This window comes from Pongo pygmaeus, chromosome 3, assembly GCF_028885625.2.
Source record: "Pongo pygmaeus isolate AG05252 chromosome 3, NHGRI_mPonPyg2-v2.0_pri, whole genome shotgun sequence".
NCBI classification, from domain to species: domain Eukaryota; kingdom Metazoa; phylum Chordata; class Mammalia; order Primates; family Hominidae; genus Pongo; species Pongo pygmaeus.
Window position 1 is genome coordinate 152,172,487 of NC_072376.2, and position 17,536 is coordinate 152,190,022.

General features: G+C 45.3%; 1 protein-coding gene across 7 annotated transcripts in view; it reads right to left on the reverse strand.

The window, feature by feature from the left end:
- The window catches only part of ELF2 (E74 like ETS transcription factor 2), a 130,447-nt gene extending 122,577 nt beyond the window's left edge, over window positions 1-7,870 (reverse strand). For 3 of the 7 annotated variants that reach the window (XM_054484260.2, XM_063664134.1, XM_054484264.2), the window contains exon 1: window positions 7,579-7,706. The gene's annotated coding sequence lies outside the window, so the exon portion shown is untranslated. Of the gene's footprint in view, window positions 1-7,578 lie in introns of all 7 variants that reach the window. The other 4 variants (XM_054484257.2, XM_054484256.2, XM_054484255.2 and 1 more) reach the window with 3 other exon arrangements.
- Between the last annotated feature and the right edge of the window lie 9,666 nt (window positions 7,871-17,536).

Below are 17,536 nucleotides of genomic sequence, written 5' to 3' on the forward strand. Positions count from 1 at the left end.
ACATCTCAAAAAAAAAAAAAAAAACGATCACAAAAAAATCCATAAATGCCACAACCCTGCACAAAGGGAATTGCAACCTTACACAAAAAAATACTTCTGCAAGGACATCTGCTCAGTAACTTCATGTCCAACCTCAGACTGGCACCACTCTTGTCACTGATCTTTATAGCCAAACACAACTGATTTAAAACAATGATGTAATCTTCCTCATTTTTCCTTTAAAAATCTGTCTTGGTTGGGCGCGGTGGCTCATGCCTGTAATCCCAGCACTTTGGGAGGCCGAGGCGGGTGGATCACGAGGTCAGGAGATCGAGACCATCCTGGCTAACACGCTGAAACCCTGTCTCTACTAAAAATACAAAAAATTAGCCGGGCGTGGTGGCGGGCACCTATAGTCCCAGCTACTCGGGAGGCTGAAGCAGGGGAATGGCGTGAACCCGGGAGGCAGAGCTTGCCATAAACTGAGATCTCGCCACTGCACTCCAGCCTGTGTGACAGAGCGAGACTCCGTCTCAAAAAAAAAAAAAAAAAATTGTGTCTTCCTTTACCTCCCTGAATATGCACATAGTTTACCATGGTATGCATATTCCCATTATAATGCCCATTCCTGAATAAATATTGTTTTCTTTCAGAGGGACTGTCTTTTATTTAGGTTGACAGAACCATCTGTATGTAAAAGATGAATTTAGAGCCTTATTTCTCACCATACACAGAAATTAATTCAAAATAGATGATAAAATCTAACTGTCAGAGCTAAAACTATAAAACTTCTAGAAAGCAGAAAAATCTCAAGAGCTTGGATTAGGCAGAGTTCTTACATAAGACAACAAAAGTATGATGTATAAAAGAAAAAATTTAGAAACCACACTTCATCAAAATTTAAACTAATTACGCTTTAAAAGATCTCAATCGCCTTTTTTTTTTTTTTTTTTGAGACAGAGTCTCGCTCTGTTGCCCAGGCTGGAGTGCAGTGGTGTGATCTCGGCTCACTGCAACCTCCACCTCCCGGGTTCAAGCGATTCTCCTGCCTCAGCCTCCTAAGTAGTTGGGGCTACAGGTGCACACCACCACACCCGGGTAATTTTTGAATTTTTAGTAGAGATGGGGTTTCACCATGTTGGCCAGGCTGGTCTCGAATGCCTGACCTCATGATCCGCCCACCTCAGTGTCCCAAAGTGCTGGGATTACAGGTGTGAGCCACCACGTCCAGCCACCAATTTTTTAAGCAATGAAAAGACCAGCAACAGACTGTGAAGAAATATTGGCAAATCGTATATCTATTAAAGAACTTACATCCAGAATATATTTTAAAAAAAAACTTCTTACAACTCAATAAGTCAAACAACCCAATTTTATTATATTATATTATATTTTTTTTTTTGAGACAGAGCCTTGCTCTGTCGCCCAGGCTGCAGTGCAGTGTTGCAATCTCAGCTCACTGCAACCTCCGTCTCCCAGGTTTATGCAGTTCTCCTACCTCAGCCCTCTGAGTAGCTGAGATTATAGGCATGCGCCGCCACCTCCTCCAGCTAATTTATGTATTTTTAGTAGAGACAGGGTTTTGCCATGCTGACCAGGCTGGTCTCGAACTCCTGATCTCGGGTGATCCACCCACCTCAGCCTCCCAAAGTGCTGGGGTTACAGGCATGAGCCACCACACCCAGCCCAAACAACCCAATTTTAAAAGGAGCAAAAGATCTGAATAGCGATGTCATCAAAAAAGATGGGTCAGACACGGGGGCTCATGCTTGTAATCCCAGCACTTTGGCAGGCCAACGCAGGAGGATTACTTGAGCCCAGGGGTTCAAGAGTAGCCTGGGCAATGCAGTGAGACCCCCATCTCTACAAAAAATAAAAATAAAAAATTAACCGGGCATGGTGGTATGCACCTGCATTCCCCATTCCCAATTACTCAGGAGGCTGAGGTAGGGGGACTGCTCGAGCCCAGGAGGTCAAGGCTACAGTGAGCTCTGGTCGCACCACTGCACTCCAGCCAGCCCATTTATGCCAAGTGTTCCATTTTTGGAATGCTAAGCTTGTGGGAATTATTAATATCCTACTGCTCAAGGTCATCACCAAGGTCTGATTTTTCACAAAAAAAAATTGCAACTTCAGTAATAAATGGATTAAGAAAAAAGATACATGAAAAGATGCTCAATACTATGAGTCATAACGAAAATTAAAATTAAAATCACAATGACTCCACTAAACAGTACACAGAGAAAAAAAGAAAAAAAACACAACGAATTAACAAAATCAGGCCGGGCACGGTGGCTCACGCCTGTAATCCTAGCACTTTGGGAGGCCAAGGCAGGAGGACTGCCTGAGCTCAGGATTCGAGACCAGCCTGGGCAACATGGTGAAACCCTGTCTCCACTAAAAATACAAAAAATCAGCTGGGCGTAGTTGTGCTCGGCTGTAATCCCAGCTACTCGGGAAGCTGAGGCACGAGAATTGCTTGAACCCAAGAGGGAGAGGTTGCAGTGAGCTGAGATTGCGCCACTGCACTCCAGCCTGGGCGACACAGTGACTCAAAGACAAACAAATTCATATCCATTACAACAGCTATAATTTTTTTAAAAAAAAGACAATAATAAGTGTTGGCAAAGATGTGAAGAAAACTGGAACTCTCAAACATTGCTGTTAGCAATATAAGATATTATGGCCACTTTGGGAAACAGTTTGGCAGTGTCCTAAAAAGCTAAATGTATGATGCTGTAATTCTACTCCTAGATAGCTAACCAAGAGAAACAAAACCGTATATTCACATAAAGACTTGTACTCAAATGTTTGAGTATTATTCAAAAGAGTCAAAAACTGGAAATAATCGAAACACCTATATATACTGGTCAACAGCTAAAGTGTGTTACAGTAATCTCCCCTTACCTACATTTACTTTCTAGTTTCAGTTACCCACAGTCAAACATGGTCTGAAAATGATAAATGGAAAATTTCAGAAATAAACAATCTATGTTTTAAATTGAGTGCCATTCTGAGCAGCATGATGAAACCTCATAACATGCCCCTCTGCCTTGGACATGAATCATCCCTTTATCCACCATATTCACGCTGTCTACACTACCTGCTCGTTAGTCACTTAGTGGCCATCTCAGCTATCAGATCAACTAGTATCGTAGTGCTAGTAACCCTTATTTTACTTAACAATGGCTCAAACACTCAAGAGTAATAAGGATGACAATTGGATATGCCAAAAAGAAGCTGTAAAATATTTCTTTTAAGTGAAAAAGTGAAAGTTCTCAATTTAATAAGAAAAAAATCTTTATGCTGAGTTTGCTAACATCTACAGTAAGAAATCTATCTATGAAATTGTGAATTGCATATTGTTGTAACTATTCTATCGTATTGTTTTTAATCTCTTATTATGCCTGATTAACAAGTTAAACTTTATCATAGGTATACAGATATAGAAAAAAATAATATAGGGTTCAATACTACCTGAGATTTCAGGCATCCACTGGGGGTCTTGGAATGTATCCCACACAGATAACGGGGAGGACTATCATGCACCTATACAAAGAAATACTATTCCAAAGTAAAAAGGGACAAAAAACTGATAAACACTACAATATGAATGAATCCCAAAAACAGTATACTAAGTGAAAGCAGCCAGATACAAAAGGCTACATATTGTACAATTCCATTTATACAAAATATCCAGTAAAAGCAAATGGATTAAGACAAAACCAATCAGTGATTGCCTGAGGCTGGGGGTGGGAATAAGAGTTAACTGCAAACAGGCTGGAGGGAATTTTGGAGGCAATGGAAATGTTCGAAAACTAGCTCAAGGTGATAGTTTCACAATTCTATATATTTACTAAAAATTATTGAATTATATACTCAAAATGGATAATTTTTTTGGTATCAGGTAAGTCAAAAGCTAATTTATTAAAAAGTGTACATACCTAAAGAAATGACAACACATCTACACAAAAACATGAATATTCATAGCAGCATAATAGCCCAAAAAAAGAAACTTAAATATCCATCAACTGATGCACAGATAAATAAAATGTAATATATCCATAAATAGAATATTAATCATCAATAAAAAAAAATGACCACAAGGGTGGGTGCAGTGGCCCACACCTGTAATCCCAGCACTTTGGGAGGCCGAGGCGGGTGGATCATGAGGTCAGGAGATCAAGACCATCCTGGCTAACACAGTGAAATCCCATCTCTACTAAAAATACAAAAAATTAGCCAGGCGCGGTGGCACACACCTGTAGTCCCAGCTACTTGGGAGGCTGAGGCAAGAGAATCGCTTGAACCCGAGAGGCGGAGGTTGCAATGAGCTGAGATCGTGCCACTGCACTCCAGCCTGGGCAACAGAGCGAGACTCCGTCTCAAAAAAAAAAAAAGACTATAAAAAATTTTTTTAAGTAAAAAGGATCAGGTGCAGTGGCTCACGCCTGAAATCCCAACACTTTGAGAGGCCAAAGAGAGAGGACTGCTCGAGCACAGGAGTTCAAGACTACCCTGGGCAATATGGTGAAACCCCATCTCTATCAAAAAGAAAATAGATTAGCCAGGCACGATGGCTCACCCCAGTAATCCCAGCACTTTGGGAGGCAGAGGCGGGCGGATCACGAGGTCAGATCGAGACCATCCTGGCTAACACGGTGAAACCCCATCTCTACTAAAAATACAAACAAACAAAAAAAAAACAACATTAGCCAGGTGTTGTAGCACGTGCCTGTGGCAGGAGAATTGCTTGAACCAGGCAGCAGAGGCTGCAGTGAGCCAGATCGCACCACTGCACTCCAGCCTAGGTGACAGAGCGAGACTCCGCCTTAAAAAAAAAAAAGAAAGAAAGAAAGAAAATAGATTAAATTAAAAAAAAAAAGAAATGAAGTACTGACACATATTACAACATGGATATACTTTGAAAGCACTATACTAAGCGAAAGAAGCCAGTCACAAAAGACCACATTTATGGTTTCATTTACATAAAATGTCCAGAACAGTCTAATCTATAATGATAGAAAGTCGATCAGTGGTTGCATAGGACTGGGAGTGCTGAGGGAAAATGAAAAGCGACTGTTAATGGATATGGGGCTCTTTTGGGGGATGATTAAAATGCTGTAAAATTGATTATAGTGATGGCTGCACAACTTTGAATATACAGTCGGCCCTCCATATCCATGAGTTCTGAATCCATGGATTCAATCAATGAGGTACAGAAACTACTGAAAAAAAAATTATGTCTGTAAATGAACATGTACAGACTTTTTTCTGGTCATTATTCCTTAAACAATACACAGTATGACAACTATTTACACAGCATCCACATTGTATTAGGTAGTATGAGTAATCTGGAAATGATTTAAAGCATACAAGAGGATATGCATAGTTTATATGCAAATACTATGTCATTTTTATTCATTTTTCCTAAGAGACAGGATTTTGCTCTGTCACCCAGGCTGGTGTCCAAACTCTGGCCTCAAGAGATCCTCCCACCTCAGCCTCCTGAATAACTGGGATTACAGGCACAAGCCACTGCACCCAGCAACTATGCCATTTTATTTTAGGGACCTGAGCATCCATAGATTCTGGTATCTGAGGAAGGCCCTAGAACAAATCCCCAACAGATACCGATGGACAATTGTACTAAAAACCACTGAATCGTTCACCTGCAAAATGGAGTAATTTTTTAAAAAATTAATAAGCCCACCAAACTGTACACTTTAAACTGAACTGACTAGTATGTGAATTATATCACAGTGAAGCTGTTACCTCTCCAAAAATGGTATACAACATGAGCAGGTAAAGCCATTAACAATAGCAGACCCTACAGGCCACAGGTACCAATGTGTTTTACTCAGGATAGAAAAATCCCAAAGTTACAAATTCTTTCCAACCATACTCAAGCTGACTATTTTGTAAATGAGTATTTATGTCTGAAATGAGAGGCAATGATAAATCCAATGAGTTAAATCACTAAACTTAAAAATAGGCTGACATAAACATACAAATTTCAAATGCCCAGGATATTCCAATTTTCTATTTCATGTGTTTAACTACTAGATATCGTCTCAATAATAGTTACATGAATGTACTCTGTAAACTGTAATGCTCTATAAAAAGTTTTATTATTCCTAAATTCCCTTAAATGTAATTTAATGGTTTCCAGTCGTATATAAGTCATTCTACCTTTTGAAGAAACTCTGAAACACAAATATCCAATCCTTTCTTAGTAAAGCATACATCCTTCCGTGATTCTGGCACCAAAGAAAGTGCATAATTTACTTCGGGATAGAGAATCACAGATAAAAAGGAAAACAAATCTGATTATCAAACACACGATTACTATTCTCTCATCACCGGATTACAATTTAAACCATTAAGCTGAAGTAAATGTTCATGAACACAAGAAAGCGGGGAATTTTTAACAGTTTTACAATGACGTATCCCCCTCTTCCTCATTTAATGAAGTACTAAGAACTTAAAGGCTATTCTGCAGCGAATCTGGCTCCTAGAAAGAGTCCATCCAGGATGCTGGCAAAGGGAAAAGAGTAGAAACTGTGAGATCTGGATTATTCTTGGTGTTACGGAATATTTTATCAGTCCTTTATGGACATGGAATAAAAATGCCCAAATGGAGCAGGAGAGCGGGCTCGGCTGCCCTGATCACAAAGCTCCTGGGGTAGAGTCAGCATACAATCCTGGCAGAGCCCTCCCTGTTCTCCTTCCGCGCCCCTAGACCATCCCGTCGCGCGGTTCCTAAGGACCAGCTTCGCGAGGATCCAGAAGGCGGTCACTGGACGTGCGTGTTACAAGCCCGTTTTTGTTTTGTTTAAGAAACAGATTCCGATCCGAGCCAAGCCTCCCTACCTCCCGGGGAATAGGGGGAGATGGCAGCACGGTGCCGGCGTGGAGAGCGAGAATAAAAGAACTGCTGAGTACAACCTGTCGTGCAAGCTAGCAGCGCCGGGAAGCAAAGGTAAGCGGCGGCGATAAGACACCACAGGGAAGGAAACTGGTGTCCAGCGCCCCCCCCGCCCGCCCGCCACCCAGAGCGGCCGGAGCCTCCCAGGTCCCGCCCCGAGCTCGCCGCCCAGCCCCGGCGCCGGCCGCAGACTCCCGCCCTACACAAACCCTCCCAAGACGCGCTTCCTCCGGAGCCGGACCCCCGCCCTGGCCTCCCCGCGGGATGAGGCGGGTCAGTTCAGTCCGCTTCTCGGCAGAGGTGACTCGCGCAGAGATGTAAACACGGCGAGACAAGCTGCGCTCGGCCCATCCCCCCCGCCGGGGTCTGTAACCTCTTCCCTCAGCCCTGCCCCGCGCCCCGCGCTCCCCGCGGGCAGGCGCGCAGCGCGCGTTCCCCTTTCTCCAAGTCCCGCTCCGCGACCGTTGCCTGGGGACACTCAGCCCCCTTCCCCCAGCCCCCGGCCAGTGTCACCGCCGCAGCCGCCGGAAAACCCCTCCGCAAACCCCGAAGCAAACAACACAAGCGCGGGGCGGGGGCGCGGAGGGAGGCGGCGGCAGTCGGGACAGCCAGGCTTTATCGCCGCGCCCTTCGCGCTCCCTCTCACCAGCCTCGGCTGCCCGCGCTCTTACCTGCTCTCCGCGACGCCTGGGAAGACCGCGGCGTCCTTTTCCCTCTCAGCAGGGCCGCGGACTAGCCGCCGTCGCCGCCGCCGTTGGCCGAGCGTCCGGAGGGAGCCGGGGCCTCCCCAGCAGCCCGAGCCCCTCCACAGGGAGAGGAGGAGACAAAACAGAGGCTCGCCGCCCCGCGCAGCGACCCCCGCCCGCACCGTCCCTCCGACCCCCAACCGCCTAGGCGACTGCGGCGACACAGAGCTCGGCGCGGGGAGGAATGGTGGCCCCCGCCCCGCTCCCGGCCCGCTCCCTCCACCCCCCGCCTCGGCTCCTCCCCCTCGGCCTCCTGCCGCCGCCACCAGGACACTGGAGTCCGCCTCCCCCTCCCAGCCAGCTCAGAGTGCTCCTCCCCTCCCCACGCGGCGGGGGGGCGGGGGCGGCACCGCCAGTCACCGCAGCGCCTGTCAAACGCGGGCCGGCTATTTATACCCCGCGGGGCCCCGCCGCCCTCGGGTCCCCACCAGCCCGCCGAACCTGCCTCTTTTGCTGTCTTGAATCCCGCCTTCCTCTCCTCGCCCAACTTCTCCCAAACCCGCCTTCCCAGGTAAAGACGCTCGTCACTTGTCCGGCTCCCTGCCCAGGGCTCCCCGATCTCGCTCTCCACTCCAGCCCCGGATTGGTGCAGGGGGCTCTGCCGCACGGGGCAGGCGTGTGAGGATTACGGGGCCGCGCGTGCACCTGCAGCGCCCGCCGGCTTCCCCCAGCCGGTCGGGACCGCACGCACACACCCTCGCCACTCAGGGCCCCCGCAGGCCCCGCCGTCACCGCATCCCCAACTCAGGACTCTCGCCCTTCTCCGGAGACGGCCCCACAGTCGGGCAGTCTGACAGTTACGGGGGGGCGAGGTTTTGCAAAAACTCCGAGCCCGGTCCTTCCAGTCCCCACTCCTCAGCCTTGGCTAAGTGAAAGGTGGGGGTTCGGGCAGGAGCGCGACGCCGGCCAGGAGCGCGACGCCAGCCCCGCCCCGGCCGGTGACGCACGTGGCGCACCGCCCCGCCAGCCTCGCGCCCCTCGGCGCCGCCAGCTCCTCCTCCCCGCTAGCAAAAGCTCGGCGTAGTACACCCGCAACCCCGCCCCATTCCCAGAAATTACCACCCGCCCAACAGCCCGGCCGCGCGGCGGTTGGTGCCGGCGTTTGCTGGCGGTCGGGTGGCGGGGCCCAGCGCGCAGCTGCGGAGCGCGGCGGGCGGCCCCTTGGCGCTGCCCGGGGAGCTGCGGGCATCCGCATCTAGCTATTGTCGCTCCTTGCGCTGTCCGCAACGGAGAAGTAACTCAAGTCTGAGTGTTGTTGGTGCGAGAATGAGAGAGTGTTTTGGTGTGGGAGTATTTTGGCCCAAGTGCCTGCGAATTCGAAAACGAAAACCCAGCAGTGGCTGCACGCTTCTGGTTTCCACACTTTCACACAAAGGGGAGCCTTCGAGCGGGGCACTCTCACGCGCCTTCAAGTGCACAAAAGCCAATGACACGGTGCTGTGGGTTGCCCTGTGTAGGAGCGTCTCTTTAATGGGCTTTCTTAGGCACAGTTAATGCATACAAACGCCTCAGTCTATTCCTTCACCACCACCATTCCCCGCCGCGGCGTTTTCTGTATTTGTTTCTTTAACAAAGAGCACAGCCTGTCCGGTGCGCGCGGGGCTCATTTTGGTCCCCTCCTGGGCTCCTGCAGCCTCGCCGCGATGGACCTGGCACCTGGCGCGGTATTCACCAGCTGATTTCTGGGCTCCAGCGTTACCCTTTTTACGGCTGCACAACCAGTCTGGAGCAAAGAAGAAACACTGAGGAATATAAGTGATAGCTGTTCTCTTGAAAGGGACGTGGGAACCGTGGAAATCACCCTAGAGTAAGGCTTAAATGTCAGAAAGCTGCAGGAGGCTCCAGATTTAAATCCCTGAAGAGCCTAAGAATGTAATGATCTTTTGTTAATACTGTTGTTGCCTCTATTTTCTTGGGGGTGAGTCTTCTCTTCCTTTCTTAAAAAGCAACTCTGGGCCAGGCGCAGTGGCTCACGCCTGTAATCCCAGCACTTTGGGAGGCCCTGGAGGGTGGATTGCCTGAGGTCAGGAGTTCGAGACCAGCCTGCCTAACATGGTGAAACCCCGTCTCTACTAAAAATACAAAAATTAGCCGGGCGTGGTGGCACAGGCCTGTAGTCCCAGCTACTCGGGAGGCAGGAGAATCGCTTGAACCCAGGAGGTAGAGGTTGCAGTGAGCCGAGATCGCAACACTACACTCCAGCCTGGGCGACAGAGCAAGACTCCTTCTCAAAAAAAAAAAAAAAAAGGCCAGAAGCGGTGGCTCACGCCTGTAATCCCAGCACTCTGGAAGGCCGAGGCGGGCGGATCACCTGATCACCTGAGGTCAGAAGTTCAAGGCCATCCTGGCTAACACGGTGAAACCCCGTCTCTACTAAAAATACAAAAAATTAGCCGGGTGTGGTGGTGTGCGCCTGTAATTCCAGCTACTCGGGAGGCTGAGGCAGGAGAATCGCTTGAACCCGAGAGGCGGACGTTGCATTGAGCCCAGATCGCACCATTGCACTCTAGCCTGGGCAACGAGAGTGAAACTCCGTCTCAAAAAAAAGTCTGAGGGCTCCTATTCTTATTTAAGAAATTTTTACTCTTGAACACAGAGGAAACCTGGAGACCATGATTGTTAGTCAAAGATCCTCTTAACTCTTGACAAAGTTTTCTGGATTCCTGAGTTCTCAATCATGGGACTATTGACACCCTTTTGAATTAAAGAATTTGTAAAACTTTGGTAACATTCAAATCTTTAATACACAATAAACAGGATTCTGCAAACAGCACCCTTTCTAAGGGAGTCTTTTTATCTCACTTCTTGTAAAATAACTTATCACTTATGGGAACCATTGCCCACTTTGATATTTGTAAGGAATTAATTAATAATCAATAATATTGCATCTTCATAACATAACATAACATAGCATACTAAGGAGCCGGCAAAGAAAAAGCTTGATTCCTATTGTTAGGGACAGATATCACCTGCCAAGTCATATAATTTCTGTTGTCAGCCACGTTGAGAAGAAATTCTCTCCCACTGCCGGTTGGCAGTAAGCTGGAAAGTCCCAGGTGGATAACAGTAGCAGATAACATTATTGTTCCCAATTTTTCACTACTCCATGCATGCTTGCCCTTTGAAATACAGCTTTGTAGTTCCTCTCAGTAGAGATAGAATGTTTCTCCACCCTGTTCATGTTGGGCTTAGATCAGTCCATTTGCTTTTGGCCAAAGGAAGATAGGCAGAAGTGACAGTGTGACAGTTCTGAGCCTGGCCTCAAGAGGTATTTCATGTTTCTCCTTCCCTCTCTGGCACTCTTGTTTTTCACAATGTGAAGAACATACCTGGCTAGTTTGCTGGTCGAAGAAGTATGAAGCAGGTCTGAAGCCAGTCCCAGCTTGGGGTCAGCAACCCAAAGAATAAAGGATTGTTGTTTCAAGCCGTGTTTTGGAGTAATAGCGTTTTGGAGTAATAGTGTTTTGGAGTAGTTGGTTCCCGGAATTAGTGTTGTGATAGCTGACTGAAACAACAGCAGAGAGAGCAATCTGCTTCCTTCATATTGGCCTGCAAGGTGCCTAACTTGATGTCTCTCAGGCAGCTCTTTGGCTATGGTTCTTAGACACATCCCTTATGGAGGCCAGCTGAGTAAGGAACCCAGAAATTTTACAGCAAGCTTGTCCATCCCAGGGCCTGCAGGCTGCATGCGGCCCTGGACAGCTTTGAATGCAGCCCAACACAAATTTGTTGGGCTTAAAATTTCTTAAAATACTTTTTTGCGATTTTTTTTTTTTAAGCTCATCAGCTGTCATTAGTGTTAGTGTATTTAATGTGTGGCCCAAGATAATAATTCTTCCAGTGTGGCCCTGGAAAGCCAAAAGATTGGACACCCCTGGTTTACAGTAAAGCATTCTAGAGAACAGGGGTCAGAAGGAAAAGTCTACTGTGGCCAGTAGTCCTAGTAGCAAGCTAATGATCATGGAATAGGAAATCTCTGTGTTGTAACTGGATTGCTTTTGCTTTTGTTTTTTATGTTATATAGTTTTTTATGTTATATAGTTTATTTTTAAATTATTTTTATTTATATTTTATTTATTTTTATTATAGTTTATTTTTTAATTATACAGTGATTCATTAATACATTCTCATCAATTTTCAAATTATTCAAAATAAACTTTTTAAAACCCAAGTTCCCCTTCCCTCTCCATTTCCCTTCCCACTCCTCACTTACCCTTCACACTTACCCAGCCATCCCCTACCTCTACTTTTCCACAGATAACCATAAATGAAAAATTAGCCTTTAAGCTTCTAGACCTTTTTCTGTGCTTGTATATACATATACATATATTTATATACTAAATATAAATATGATTATATGTGTATTAGGTATAATGCTTTTATAGTTTTCTCTGTGTTATTTCTCCCTTTGTTTTCTTCAGTATATAGGAAAGTGGTTTTTTTTTTTAATTATTTCATCCTTGGCTGGGTACTGTGGCTACATCTGTAATCCCAGCACTTTGAGAGGCCAAAGTGGGAGGATCACTTGAGCCCAGAAGTTCGAGACCAGCATGGGCAGGAGGATCACATAGTTTGAGACCCCATCTCTACAAAGAAAATAAAATAAAGTTAGCCAGGTGTGGTGGTATGGATCTGTAGTCCCAGCTACTGGGGAGGCTGAGGCAGAAGGATCACATGAGCCCAGGAGTTTGAGGTTGCAGCGTGCTGTGCTCGCACCACCCCACTGCAGCCTGGGTGACAGAGTGAGATCCTGTCTCAAAAATAAATAAAATAAAACAAATAAAATTCCATTCTGCCTTCAGTATAATAGACTAACCAAAGGAAGAGATTTTCCTGCTATTATATCAGAATATTAAATGGTAGGAGGACACTTTAGGGCTGAGTATGGGGATGGCAGTGACAATCAACATGAGGAAAAGAAGAGAAAACAAAATTCTGAGTAGTGGCCAGTAAGTCATTTCCCTCTCCCAACCTTTCAACTTCACGTTCTCAGGCAAATCCTTGGAAGTACTGAGTTATGTTTGATTAAATGAGGTAATTGTCCCTTATGACATTCCAAGTCCAAGAGAATGTAGTAGAAGCTATGCTGCCTTTTCTGACCTAACTTCTGGAGTCACATAGCATCACTTTGTTGTATTCTCTTGGTCACACAAATTGATCGTAACTCAGTGTGGGAGAGTACTACACAAGGACATTCATACCAGGAGATGAGGATCATTGAGGGCCATGTTGGAAGCTGGCAGCCACTAGCGCATTCACTCAGTAGTGAATTTTGAGTGATTGACCCAATCTTTAAACAGATTGCCTCGTCACAGGTCAGCAGATTCCCTGGTTGACAACTACTAGGTAGATTTTACAGGAACAGCCAGGAAAATCTCTTCTTTGCCTCTCCTTAAAGAAAGAAAAGTTCTGGACAGCTATCCAACAGCAATATTCTGTTGTTAACCTATCTTATTTGTGAACCACTATGTCCAACCCTCCATACAAAGATTATTCATACCTCTCCCATGCTATAGGTCTGCAAAGTAATCTAGTCCCCCAAACTCACTTTTTGTTTTAGGTATTGTTTTGCCTTTTAGAAATCAGAATCTTTTGAACATTGTATATTAAATAAGTTATAAGAGGGCTGCCTTAGAATAACCAAACCCAAAATAATCTGGAGGGCATGGGTTAAGTTTCCAGAATCCAATGAAGTAATTTTGAGGATGAAATTTGAAGCATCCAAAAAATAAATAGAAATTTGTACTATCAAATGCAATCAGATAAATAAGCAGAAAGTATAAACTTTTGAATATAGAAGGAAGTTAAATCCTCATGAGTTGCATCTATAACTTCATCCTGCAATGTTTTCTAGTAAAATAAGTACTTAAAACCATTTCATAATTTCAGTTCTTGATATATTTTACAAGCAACCTTCTCTTTAAAATAGTGCTTTAGTTGGAAGAATTCTATTAATTCTGTCTACAAATTAATTAATTTTAAAGAATATTTTATTGCTTTGTTAAAATATTTGAAATATTTAAGATGAATTACACTTTATTCTAGTTAGAATTTTTAATGTTTTTGATGTTAAAACCAACTCTTGTTAGCAGATTTCACTTTCATATCTTTATTATAAGCTTAAAAGTCAAAATTAAATGAACATCAAGACATATTATTAGTGATTTAAGATCATGTTAATCTTTTTTTTTTTTTGAGACAGAGTTTTGCTCTTGTCGCCCAGGCTGGAGTGCAGTGGCACAATCTCGGCTAACTGCAACCTCTGCCTCCTGAGTTCAAGCAGTTCTCCTGCCTCAGCTTCCCGAGTAGCTGGGATTAAGGTGCCTGCCTCCACGCCCGGATAATTTTTGTATTTTTAGTAGAGACAGGGTTTCACTATGTTGGCCAGGCTGGTCTCGAACTCCTGACCTCATGATCTGCCTGCCTCGGCCTCCCAATGTGCTGGGATTACAGGCGTGAGCCACCGCGCCTGGCCAACCAGATTCATCTTTACAGTTTCTGAATAAAATAGTTTACTTAATAAAATTCAGGATAAATGCTATATTAGCTAATTAAAGCACAAATATAAATATCTTCCATGGGAAACTACTTGAAACAAACTTTCATATTTGTGCCACATAATTTTTAAAGGCATTTAACTGGCTGGGTGCAGTGGCTCACGCCTGTAATCCCAGCACTTTGGGAGGCGGAGGCAGGCAGATCACCTGAGGTTAAGAGTTTGAGACTAGTCTGGCCAACGTGATGAAACCCCGCCTCTACTGAAAATACAAAAATTAGCCAGGCATGGTGGCGGGTGCCTGTAATCCCAGTTACTCAGGCAGCTGAGGCAAGAGAATTGCTTGAACCCGGGAGGCAGAGGTTGCAGTGAGCCAAGATCATGCCATTGTACTCCAGCCTGGGCGACAGAGAGAAACTCGGTCTTGGAAAAAAAAAAAAAAAAAAGTAATAAATAAATAAAGGCATTTAACCCTGACTCTCCCATGCTTCTAAGTTAAAATGAGTTAATAGAAATGTGTCTTTCCATTCACTTTCAGATCACCCTAAAAAAAAGAAAAACCAAAAGGCTTTCCCATTATTTATTTGCTTTCTTTTCTGGGGTTTTTTCCTGTTTGTCAGCTAACTACTGTAGGTAGCATTATTTTAATAAAAGTAAATAATAATGACAACAACACAATAATATTGACCTCTATTCATATACTGCTAGGTTTTCTGTGTTTATTCATCTTATGAGTATTATCACCATTTCATAGTTGATGCTGAAACTGAGAGGTTATGTCACTTGTTCAAAGTTATACAGTAGGTGGCAGGGTTGGATATTGAATCCATCTCCAGAGCCTGTACTCTTAACCACTAGTACAGCATATTATTAAAATACTGTTTTCGTTTTCTTTTCTTTTTTCTTTTGTTTTTTTTTTAGATAGGGCCTTTCTCTGTTGCCCATGCTAGAGTGCACTGGCTTCACCCTCCAGGGTGGCTGAGACTATAAGTCATCATACCCAGCTAATTTGTATGTGTATGTATGTATGTATGTATGTATGTATGTATGAATTTATTTATTTATTTTAGAGATAGGATCTTGCCATGTTGCCCAGGCTGGTAGTCAAACTCATGGCTTCAAAAGATCTTCCTGCCTCATCCTCCCAAAGTGCTGGAATTACAGGTGTGAAGCATGGCACCCAGCCTAAAGTGCTTTTTTGACATATGTAGGGCAGTCCTGTTCCAACTGTTCATGTCCAAACATAGAGAATGAAAAGCATTGCTCTCTGTTTCGCCTGTTGTCCTATTCCCCCAAATTTATAGGGGGCTGCTGTCACCTTGTATTCTGACTCACCTGTTTGGCTTTTTATTTATTTATTTTTTTTTTCCTTGAGACAGGGTCTGTCTGTCACCCAGGCTGCAGTGCAGTGGTGCAATCACGGTTCACTGCACCCTCAGCTTCCCGGCCTCAGGTGATCCTCTCACCTCAGCCTCCCAAGTAGCTGGGACCACAGGCGCCTGCCACCATGCCCAACTAATTTTTGTATTTTTTGTAGAGACAGGATTTTGCCATGTTGCCCAGGCTGGTCCTGAACTCCTGGACTCAAGTGATCTTCCCACCTTGGCCTCCCAGAGTACAGGCATGAGCCACCATGCCAGGTGTGTTTGGCCTTTATGTTCTGCCTAACATGCCAGCCACTGCCAAAGTGCTTGGGTGCTTCCGACCATGTTCCTTATATCCCACTCTCCAAACATTCCCTTCACTAGTAGATGCCAACTAATTCCCTCTACTCCAGCCTGTGGCTTCTGTATCCTGCTCTCCTTGTTTCCCTTCTTGTCTGCCACATTAAGTTTGAGCAGACTTTCCATATCTGCTGGTGACACTGACTACTAAGCAAAAGAGAGAGAGAGAGAGAAATTTAAAGCCAGAACAAGAAACCAATCAATATGGAGGGTAAAAGGGTCACAGAAGGACCATGATTAAAATGTGAATACCAGCCAGGCAGTGGAGGCCCACCTGTAGTCTCAACTTCTCAGGAGGCTGAGGCAGTAGGATCGCTTATGCCCAGGAGTTCTGGGCTGTAGTGTGCTATGCCCATCAGGTGTCTGCACTAAGTTCAGCATCAATATGGTGACCTCCCAGGAGCAGGGGACCACCAGGTTACCTAAGGAGGAGTGAACCAACCTAGGTCAGAAACAGAGCAGGTCAAAACTCCCATGCTGATCAGTAGTGGGATCACACCTGTGAATGACCAGTGCTAAAGTGTTCTCCGGTCTGGGCAACATAGTGAGACAACTCCCCATAAATAATTTTTTTTTTTCAATTCAGACAGTCTTGCTCTGTCACCCAGGCTAGAGTGCAGTGGTGTGATCTCAGCTCACTGCAACTTCTGCCTCTTAGATTCAAGCAATTCTCCCACCTCAGCATCCTGAGTAGCTGGGATTACAGGCACATGCCACCATGCCCAGCTTTTTTTTTTTTCAGTAGAAGCGGGGTTTTGCCATGTTGGCCAGATTCGTCTCAAACTCCTGACCTCAAGTGATCCGCCCACCTCAGCCTCCCAAAGTGCTGGGATTACAGGTGTGAGCCACCTCACCTGGCCTCCCATAAACAAATATTTTTAAATGTGAATACCAGAAAGTAGAGGATAGAAGGCTGGGCATGGCATGGTGGCTCACGCCTATAATCCCAGTACTTTGGAAGGTTGAGGTGGGCGGATCACTTTGCCTAGGAGTTCAAGACCAGCCTGGGCAACATAGTGAAACCCATCTCTACAAAAAATACAAAAATTAGCCAGTGTGGTGGCATGCACCTGTAGTTGCAGGTACTCGGAAGGCTGAGAAGAGAGAATCACCTGAGTCAGGAAGTGGAGGCTGCAGTGAGCCGTGATTGTGCTACTGCATTCCAGCATGGGCAACAGAGCAAGACCCTGTATCAAAAAAAATTTTTCTAATTAAAATAGAAAAGGAAGCCAGGCGCAGTGGCTCACACCTGCAATCCCAACACTTTGGGAGGCTGAGGTGGGTGGATCATTTGAGGTCAGGAGTTCAAGACCAGCCTGACCAACATGGTGAAACCCTGTCTCTACTAAAAATACAAAAATTAGGCCACGCACATTGGCTCACGCCTGTAATCCCAGCACTTTGGGAGACCAAGGCAGGCAGATCACGAGGTCAGGAGATGGAGATCATTCTGGCCAACATGGTGAAACCCCATCTCTACTAAAAAAATTAGCTGGGTGTGGTGCAGACGCCTGTAATCCCAGCTACTTGGGAGGCTGAGGCACGAGAATCACTTGAACCCAGGAGGCAGAGTTTGCAGTGAGCCGAGATCGTGCCACTGCACTCCAGCCTGGAGACAGAGTGAGACTCCATCTAAAAAAAAAAAATATATATATATATATAT